Here is a 10,557-nt window from a genome sequence, read left to right as displayed (position 1 = left end):
CAAGAACATTCTGCAGTGTGCCGAGGACCTTGCCCTAAAATCCTATGTTGCGGCAAGATGCGCCAGCCGTTTGCTGGATGCGGAGCATGATCAACCTCTCCGCATTGCCAGTCTGGAACAGAAGGCCCGTGGCCTGGAGGAGGAGAAGGTTTTGCTGGAAGCTGAACTGGCGACTGCATGCGCCAATGAGGAGGCGGAGCTGCAGGCAGCCCGCCTCGAAGTCAAGAATGCCAAAGCTGAGGCAGCTGAGCTCCGCCGGTCGCAAGAAATGAAGGCTACCGAGCTGAAGGATGCGGAGTGTCGGGAGCAGGCCGCTACGCAGGCGGTCAATGCCTATCGCGAAGCCGTTCGTGCTGGTGCTAAGCCCCTTCAACGCGACATTGTCGCCTTCCTGGAGACCTGTTGGCGCTCCTTAAGTATCCATTTTATCCCCTGTTTAACTTTGATAATGGCATGAATTTAATATCAGAATCACTAACCATCTTAACCTCGGCCCAATTATTGGTCGTTTTCACGTTTGCACATATATTTTGGAGGTACTTCATTTTTGCAGGTTTTTGACCAATTTTGGAGCATGAAATGGCGAGGCCCACGATAACGCGATGACACGAAGAAAGACAAAGGCCAAAGTCCGAACAAAGGATCGAAGGCCATGATGATTAGAGGCCCGTTCATGGACATCCACCCTCCAATGAAGCCCAAAAGACAAAGCCCACAAGAAAAGATCAAGATACTTCAGGGCTAAGCAAAGCAAAGAGATATTTAAGGAAGGATTTTCCATCCTATCCTTCTCCTTGAAGAAATCTCGAAGATAACGACGTCTAATGGGGTGCAATCGTGAAAGACATAAACTCTAGAAGATTCCAGGAGACTTGGGGGAAAAATATGAACACGAGCCGGCGAAGGAAAGAGCCAGGCCGGCCGGCCTAGGCTCATTGGGCCGGCCGGCCCAACTTTTTTTTAGGTCGGTTAGACCTCCCCTTTGACCGAGGGTTCCCTGAGGCTATTTAAAGACCCATCCCCAAGGTTCACGCAGAGATCAATTCGGGAGACGACGCCAAGGAGCAGAGAAGATAGAGGGACGCCTCTCGGAGAGCCGAGGGTCGTGCTAGTTGTCTAGGGTTCGCCCTAGCCGACGTGGGAACCTTGCAAGGAAGACCACGTCGGAGTTCTGGAGCTAGGATCATCAAGATCAAGGTAGGGCCCCTGTTGTGATCTTGTGATGTACTATCATTCATGGTGAAGTTATTTGTGATTCCGAATGTTTAGCGACCATGTTCTCTCTTTCGATTTCGTTCTTTTCTTTGGGTTTGCTTCATCCTAGATCTATTATCGAGATAGATCGCTTAGCATGATCTTGTAGTCATGGTGGCTAGAGGTTCATGGCGGAACTACCAAAGGGGGTTCGACTTGCTTCAGGGTATTTCGTTCAAAAGGGGGGCGTCGTGACAGGCCGTCTCCACAGAGTAGGCGGAGTATCGAGGGATCGGATTGGAGATTTTGGGTTTAAAGAGGCATTTCATTAAGATTCACATCTATCTTACTTCACTACATCTAGCTAGAACTACAACATATGCATGATCTAGGTGATCTAGATTGGTTATCTCTAACTTTCTCTTGCTACCTTCATTGTTTGTCGTGTTTTTAGTAGATTAGATTTCGTTTTACACCACATCAACACAAAGGAATTTCTATGTTAGTAAATTGTTTCTTGTCTCTTTGGTTCCGTGGATTGATAAACCTTGGGGGAATACTCTGAGGGAAAAGCTATACGAAACCGTGCGCTTGCGGTATATAAATCGGGGGCGCTAAGCAGCGTCAACCAGACCCTGAGCCTTTCACCCCTGATCTTTCTCCGACAGCTAATTCCATTTCGATTTCTGAGCTGTTCCGATGGCTTCGCGCCTGTGTTTCCATGGCCACCTGCGGTAATCGCGCGATGGTGGACTTAGCGCCGCGGTGGTAGTACGGTCTCTTAGCGTTGCGGTCTGCAAAATGCTCCCTGAAGGCAGTGGCGCCAAAGCTTCTCGGACGAAGACCCAGCTGCGCACAATGAGGGATTCAAATTTTGTGTGGCCTTCGCCAGAGGAAGTTCATCCCGAGGCTTTGCCTGCCCTTCCCAAGAATATTGCGAAGAACTTCACCACAAGCTTTTTTAAGACTCACTGGAAGGATCTTGTCCGGGGCGAAGCCAAACGACTTCGGAGACTGGTAAGATTGCAACCTTTTCATGAAGTGCTGATTTGCTTTGATCTGGAGCTAACTTAGATTTTTCCTCAGCTTCAAGACAACGTAGAAGCCTTCGCGCGAGCCTTTTTGGGCCCTGCCAATGCTGGGAATCTTCGCGGGGCTTCGACAAGTGGCGCTGGGGCGGCTGTCGAGGGCGAAGATGAACGCGATGATCCCCCTAGAGATGATGTAAATGCCGCCGAAGATTAATTTGTGGATGTAGTTTTTATTAAGGAACAAATATTTTTGTAAGAAAATAATACCTTCGGTGTCTGTGCAGGACCCTGTGCTGGAACCTGCATGGGTCACCGAAGGTACTCTGCCTTTATGGATGCGGTTTGGTTCATTTCATGTTGCTGGTCAAGCATGGGCCAAGTATCATTATGAGCATCCCTGGGGTTCTTTTGCGAAGTGGTTGGAACGTTTGGAACGAAGATACAATAGGGATAATGCGGAGTCCAAAAAATTCTGGGCTGAGTTTTCGTGTGATCCGGAAAAACAGGTGAAGATTCTTGTCGATAGGACCCTTCGTCGAGAGACGAAGCGTATTTTAGATACGGATCGCCCCTACACGCCCGTGAGGGGTCTTCTTGAACCTAAGCCCGAGCCTGTCGACGAAGTTTCTGACGTTGGGAGCTTTGCATACCGTCTTTGAGGGGACATTGTGTCCGAGTGAGACTTACATGGAGCTTCGCTCGTTTTCAGGCCTTGGGTTCGAAGCATATTTGCGGAAGACGGCCGAAGAAATAATTGACTGTGCGGTCCACGTGGTCATCGAAGATGTAGAACGCTGTTTTTTTGAGGAGGAGACGTCGAATGTGACTATGTAAATGAATTTATGGGCGAAGCCCCTTTTGTAATCGTAACTATAAATGTAAAATTTTGTTGTTCGATTGGAAAGTGAGTCCCTTCGAGGACAATGTTGAGTTTATAAGCGAAGCGCCACCCCCACCCCCTTCGTTGTGCTTGGAGGGTGATACTTTCTAATGTGTATTTGGGGTCTTCGGCTGCGCGAAGATTCCACCCCTCCATTTCGAAGTGCCGCCCCCTCCTTTTTCTGTTGAGAAGGGCGTTTGGTTGTTCATACGTATATGTTTTTGCGGAGCTCCACCCCCCTTTGTTTATTTAGGCGGCACACGACTGCGAGGACGCAACTCGTTTGTTTTTGCGAAGTGCCGCCCCCCCCTTTTGCGTTATTGCAGGAGTGAAGTAAACTCTTGTTGTGGGTGCTTCGGGACTTATTTTCCGAAGGGTCTTTTATGAGGGTGACCTCCGGCAATTTTGCTCACTTAGGTGATCCTAGTCTTCGGCTTCTGCACGGTAGTGCTTTTCGTGCCCTCGGTGCTTTGGCGCAGAGGGACTCTGTTGGGGGCCTTCGGCTCTTTAGCACATGTAGGCTAGCCCAGTGCCTTCGGCTTTCGCGCAATAGGTCTTTTCCATGCCCTTGGCGCTTTGGCGCGGAGGGACTTTCCGATGCCTTCCGCACTTTGCGCGGGAGGTCTTTTCCATGCCCTCGGCGCTTCGGCGCGGAGGAGCTTTCCGTTGCCTTCGGCTCTCTGCACGGAAGGTCTTTTCCATGCCCTCGGCGCTTTGGCGCGGAGGGACTTTCAATGCCTTCGGCACTTCTGCGCGGAAGGTCTTTTCCTTGCCCTCGGTGCTTCGGCGCGGAGGGACTTTTGATGCCTTCGGCGCTCTACGCGGAAGGTCTTTTCCAACTGGAAAAAATAAGAACTGAGGACCAAGGGTGCTACGGGCCATTAAGATCCGCGAGGCCTGGGCTCATTTCTAGAAGTGTTTGCCATGCATAACGCACCGATGACTCCCCCCTTCGTCGCGACGAAGGGGGAAAGATGCTTCGGTGTCTCCTCACAAGCTAACTTTGGGGACCTTGTTTATATCTCACAAGGGGTTACACAGGGTTGCCGCCTCGTTAGAAACCTCACACCTTTGGCAATCATAGCGACTGCGCGAAGGCTTCCCCTGTGAGGAAAAGAGTACGGGCCCTCGAATACATTGTTCAAACTAAATGTAAGAATTTTACAATTTATTACAAAAATGAAAACAATGTGAAACTAGACATAGTAGCGCTGGAGCATGTCTTTGTTCCAGGAGTAAGGCTCTTCGACTCCTTCGAGTGTGCGAAGCCTGCAGGCCTCGGGTCTTGCCATCGAAGTGACCAGGAATGGTCCTTCCCACTTGATGTGCATTTTCTCTTGTTGCTTGCTCTTCGGGATGTGTCGAAGGATGAGATCGCCCTCTTTGATTTGCCGAGGTCTCACCTTCTTGTTGCGCCACCTTCGGATTTCCTCCTGGTATCTGCCAAGGTTGATTGCCGCTTGGGTCTTGATAGCTTCGAATGTGACGATTGTTGGCTTAATGTCTTCGTCGGATGATTCGGTCCTATATGACCCATGGCGAAGTTCTTCTGGAGTCATGGCCTCTTCGCCATAGAGGAGCTTGAAGGGTGTGAATTTTGTGGCCCTTGACTCCGTTGTGTTATGAGACCAGATTACTTTTGTCAGCTTATCAACCCACTTGCCCTTCGGATGCTCTGTGATGTTCTTTTTGATCCCTGTAAAGATAATTCCATTTGCCCTTTCAACTGCCCCATTTGACTGCGGGTGGTACACTGAGGCGAAGCACAGCTTGGTGCCCAAATGCTGACAGAACTCTCTGAATGTTGTGCAGTCAAATTGTTTGCCATTGTCTATAGTATCTTCTTTGGGTACGCCGAAGCGGCATACAATGTTCTGCCAGAAGAATTTCTGCAATGTGGCAGCCATGATGTCGCGAAGAGCCTTGGCTTCGATCCACTTTGAGAAGTATTCTACAGCGACTGCTGCATACTTGAAGTTGCCTGGAGCTATTGGCAAGGGTCCCACAATATCGATGCCCCATCATGCGAGGGGCCAGACTGGGGGTATGAGGTGGACTTCTTCGGGTGGGAATTTGCTGTAATGGGCATGCTTCTGGCAATTTGGGCAAGTGCGCACGATTTCATGGGCGTCTGCCACTACCGAAGGCCAATAGAACCCTTCGCGGAAAGCTTTTCCCACCAGAGCCCTCGTTCCGATGTGCGAAGAGCACATTCTTGTGTGAATTTCTTGCAGTAGATGTCTGCCTTCGACTTGTGAAATAAATTTTAGCAACGGAGCACAGACACCTCCTCGATACAGTGTGTCATTGACTAGTGAATAGCTTCGTGCCTGAAGGGCAAGTTGTTTTTCCTCTTTTTCGTCCTCAGGTACAAAATGTCCCCGAAGGTAAGCCATGATTTTGGACCTCCAGTCTTCGCTTGAAATAGCATTGACAAACTTTGCTGGTTCTTCAGCGCAATTTACGGAACCACTCTTGATTGTTTCAAATAATACATCCGGAGGTAACGGGTCATTCTCTGCTGCTGCCTTTGCCAAGACGTCTGCCTGCTTGTTCTGAATTCTGGGAAAGCTTCGCACGCTCAAACCCAAGAAATATTTCTCCATGCTGCGGACAGCTGCTAGATAATTTGCTAGTTCTGGTTTGAGTGCTCTGTAAGTCTTGCCGATATGGTTGGTGATGAGTTCGGAGTCAGACCTAATGGATAGCTTCCTCGCACCAAGAGCTCGTGCCTTGCGAAGGCCTAGAAGCAAGCCTTCATATTCTGCCACATTATTTGTGCATCCTGGAAAATCCAGCCTAGCTGCGTATTTAAGCTGTGTCCCCGAAGGTGTTGTTAGGATTGCCGAAGCGCCTGAGCCGTTCTTGCAATACGCCCCATCACATTCCAGTTGCCAGATTGCTTCGATGACTGGAGGGTTTTGTGAAGGCGCTGTTGCTGTCCAATCAGCGACGAAGTCTGCCAATACTTGGGACTTGATTGCGCTTCGTGGGACAAAATCGATGGTGTGCGATGCCAACAGCGTTGCCCATTTTCCGATTCTACCCGAAGCTTCTCTATTCTCGAACATGTCCCGAAGGGGGAAATATGTTGGGACTTTGATCTTGAAACTCTGGAAATAATGGTGAAGCTTCCTGGCTGCCATTACCACTGCATATGCCATCTTCTCCATTTCAAAATACAGCAACTTCGATCCATTCAAGGCTTTGGATACGAAGTAGATTGGTAGCTGCTTCAAGGTGCCTTCGACCGTTATCTCTTCGACTAATGCCGCGCTCACCGCAGAGCTTGAAGTTGCAATATATAGCAAGAGCTCTGCTCCAGGCGAAGGGCTTGTCATTACGGCCAAATTTTCCAAATACTTCTTCAGATCTTCGAAGGCTTTGTCTTGCTCACGACCCCAGTGAAAATTTTCTTAGCCCTTCAATACCTTGAAAAAAGGGAGTGGCTTCTCTGCGGACCGCGAAATGAATCTATTCAGCGAAGCCAGGCGGCCTGTTAACTTCTGTACTTCTTGGTCAAGGGCGGTCGCATTCTCCTGATGGCTTCGATCTTTATTGGATTTGCTTCAATTCCCCTCTCAGTAATAATGCATCCTAGGAGCTTTCCTCTTCTAACCCCGAAGACACGCTTTTCTGGGTTCAGTTTGAGCCCATGTTTGCGAAGGTTGGCGAAGGTTTCTCGAAGGTCCGCGATGTGATCTTCGCGTTTCTTACTTCGCACGACGACATCGTCGACGTACGCAGAGATATTCCTGTCCTGCTGTGTATCGAGTACAGCTGCGACAGTTCTGTTGAACGTGCATCCTGCGTTGCGAAGCCCCTCAGGCATTCTTGCATAGCAGTAAGTGCCGAAGGGAGTGGTAAAGCTGGTCTTCTCCTCATCTGATGTAACACCCGATTTATAAAAGAACATAAACCGAGCAATCATATACGTGCCAGCATCAAGTCACACGTATATACAACAGAATGAACAGTATATCATAGCACATATCACTTAAAAAGATATAATAAAGCGAGTACGAATGTTATTTATTACATGAATGACAAAATGTCTGATACAGCGGAAGCGTAAAAACATATACGAAAAACTCTCGGAAGCTGGGCGCCACAGGGACGTCGACTAGGAGACGAACGCCTAGAAGTCCTCGTACTCCTGGTAGCTCCGGGTGAACTCCTCCGCGTCGCCGGGAACTGAGCAGCAGTAGGGTGTCCCAAAAAGAACAAGAGGAAAAGAGTAGAGTAGGCAAGAGTGAGTACACAACTTGTATTCAACAAGTATAACACAAACTATGAGGCTCTAAGGTTGGCTGACTCACTGCATTAGCTTTTAATCTTGGCAAAATTTTATTAAAGCTATTTACTACAAGTTGATGAATTACCATACCCCAGTTACATAGTAAATTTCAAAATTATAAACTTACTACAATATTTTGGGATCCGAAACAGTTTTAATTCAGAAACTTTTCAACTATAAAGTTATAGATCGCATCGAGGGCTACAATTTTGATATAAAGTTTGTCTTCATTTGAGTTTATATCTAAGTTACGAATTATTTTTTGATATAGAGTTTTTAGATCGTATTGTTGTAACACCCCAGGTGTTAATCACCTGTCATTAAGTTTAATCATGGGATTAACATGATCGTTAGCATTAAACCTGCATGAATAAAACCACAGTATAAGTTTTTCTAGCGTTTTCGTGTTGGTGTTGAGAAAATTGTTTTAACATGTTTTCTGATAGGGGTTAGAGCCATTTAGGAAATCAAATAGAGTTTAAAATGCGTAAACATGGAGCGAATTTAAATTCAAAAAGATATAGTTGTAAATACCAAGTAACTCAATTTGGATAGTTGAATAAGAAATCGAATCAGATTCCAGGTAAACATCTAAACACATGAAATGATGAGCTTTAGAGTGGTTAAATTTTTTTGTTTCCGTTCCCAGATAATAAAAGTTTGAGTTCGCAAAAATTGGGACAAATATTACCAAAGTTTGAGTTTGCATCGGCCCGGACGGTCCGACCGGTCTAGCCGACCGGTCCGACCGGTTAAACCTATATGATTTGGTTGGTCCCACAATCATTAAAAACAAGAAGCATTATATATCTCTCTCTCCCCCTCACCGTCACTCTCTCTCCCTCACTCTCCCTCACGAGCTCTCACTCTCTCTCCCTCACTCTCCCTCACGAGCTCTCTCTCCCACCCAAACCCTAGACTTCAAATCCCTCATCCCAAATCAATCTCAAGGCCATGGGAGCTTCAAATCCGCGTGGAGGACCATCTTCTCCACGTATTCCTCCCTAGGGAGCCTTGCATTGGATTCCAAGTTCTTCGCGGGGAGAAGGCTCATCCAAGGTATATAAAGTTTGTTTCGGCCCGATCTCTTTTTCTAGGATGATTGGAGTGATTTCCTTTGGTCAATCATCTCCATAGGAGTTATTGAACTAGAGCCTAGAAGGGTTGTAGATTTGGTGGGTGATTTTCGCCGCACACACGCCGCCGTTCCCCTCAGGTTCGGATTATCCGGCCTAGTACCGGATCATCCGACCCAACCCTCTTTTTGTACACGAAAATCACTCCAGAAATGCTCAAGTCTGGATCATCCGGCCTAGGGTCGGATCATCCAAAACTTACCAGTGGCAAAAAGGACTGTTTGGCCGGATCATCCGGCATAGGGTCGGATCATCTGATCAGCACAGTCCTTCAGTGCTTGTAAAATACGCAGAAAATTACAAAAAAATAGGAAAAATGTAAAATTAGTTTTGTTAGCTTCGTATTTTCATGCTCTATAGGATAGAACTATAAAATGTGTTATTTGACAAATTTTACTATGTAGTTTTAATTATATTAGATAAAATGCCCTTATAGCTTGTTAAATACATAATTGGGGTTAGGAAAGTGCTAAAAATATAAAACCAGTTGGGTTAACTTTGTTAGACTCGTGTAAAGTTTAACTAACCTCTGCTTATGTAGTTGTTCATGTTTAGGTAATATCGACCTTGTGCTTGTGTTGCTCCACTTTTTACCGCATTGTCCATACATTCATACATATGCATCGTTGCACCTCATTTAGGTACGCTAGATGTACACGTGTGGACGTGAAGCACGCAGTGTTGGAGCCGGACCACAAGACGGTGTTCTGTGGGCATCTCCAAAAGGTGGGAGGACCCGCTGAAGCAACTGAAGACCCGGCCCAAGGTCGGAAGGGTCCAAGGCCTTGAAAATATTAACACTAACTTAGTGTTACTCCCAGACAAGCCCCGATGCATGACCTACTATTTTAAATTATGAATCATTATATATTTATTACTTGTTCATTACATTTTTAGGAATTGTCTGGAACAGTAGTTGCATGATCCCTAGGTTACCTGTGCCTTATACTAGTATGTGTAGGTTGGTAGCACTGCTATACTTAATAAGTCTCGGTAGAAGTCGAGTGATATCCTGTCACTCGCGAGATATAGGATGTTTTAGAAGTCGAGTAATTTCCGGTTACTCGCGAGATATAGGATGTCTTTCTACTTCATTATATGTGTTATTATATTCAAGATGGAAGAAATGGAAAATTGAGACCGGATGGGGAACGATGATGAGATGTAGGTATGGCAGCAGGACATGGTTCCTGGGTGTCTTAGCCCCGTCTGTGTCGATTAAGGACTGTTCCATTGTCGGCTGTGCTGATCGGGGATTGAACTGTACTAACCGCATGCTGGGAGTAGGAGGTAGTCCAAACCGGTAAGCCTAGTACTGCCTCGCTTCGAAAGTACAGAACTTCTACCCACCCCTTAGGGTAGTTGAGTGGCCGCGGAGAATTGGGATGCACATGTTTACTTTTGGTGGTCTCTCGTAGGGCTCGGCTGACTATATGCAGGTGGAGCGGTTCTGTAGTTCGAGGCGGGGAGGGGAATGGTTGGCATGTATAGTCCGACGGGGCAAATGCGTGCCGTGTTGGTTAGGTCCACCTTGAAAGATTAAATCGAATCGATTAGCCGTGTCTCGCGGATATGAGAGTCTTGATCTCTTGGTCACATCGTAGTAATGAGATGGAATATGAAAGATATATGATGATGATTACTTTGAATTGTTATTTAATGCTCCACCATGTTTGCTTTAGTTGTTATGCAAATGTTAGCTGATGGTTAGGTTAAAGATAATTTTAAGCTAAAATATTGAAAGTAAGGATTCACTGTTAGTCGTTTTTCCGCAAAATAAACTACCATCCAAAAAGCCTTGCATGTCTAGATACGTGGGCTAAGTATACCCAATAGTCGGGTAAATCTTGTTGAGTATTAGTATACTCAGGGTTTGTTGTTTACCCTGTTTCAGTTATAGAAGCTAACCAGGGTAAACATCGGTGGGCTCGATGTGAAGTCCTCACGTCTTCATAGTTATCGTTTCATTTCAAGTATGTTCTTTCAAAATTTTCTTCAGGCTAGATTCTCTTCCGCTGC

This window comes from Panicum virgatum, chromosome 3N, assembly GCF_016808335.1.
Source record: "Panicum virgatum strain AP13 chromosome 3N, P.virgatum_v5, whole genome shotgun sequence".
Lineage (NCBI taxonomy): Eukaryota > Viridiplantae > Streptophyta > Magnoliopsida > Poales > Poaceae > Panicum > Panicum virgatum.
The sequence above is the reverse complement of the archived record's forward strand: the minus strand, read 5'-3'. Positions refer to the sequence as shown.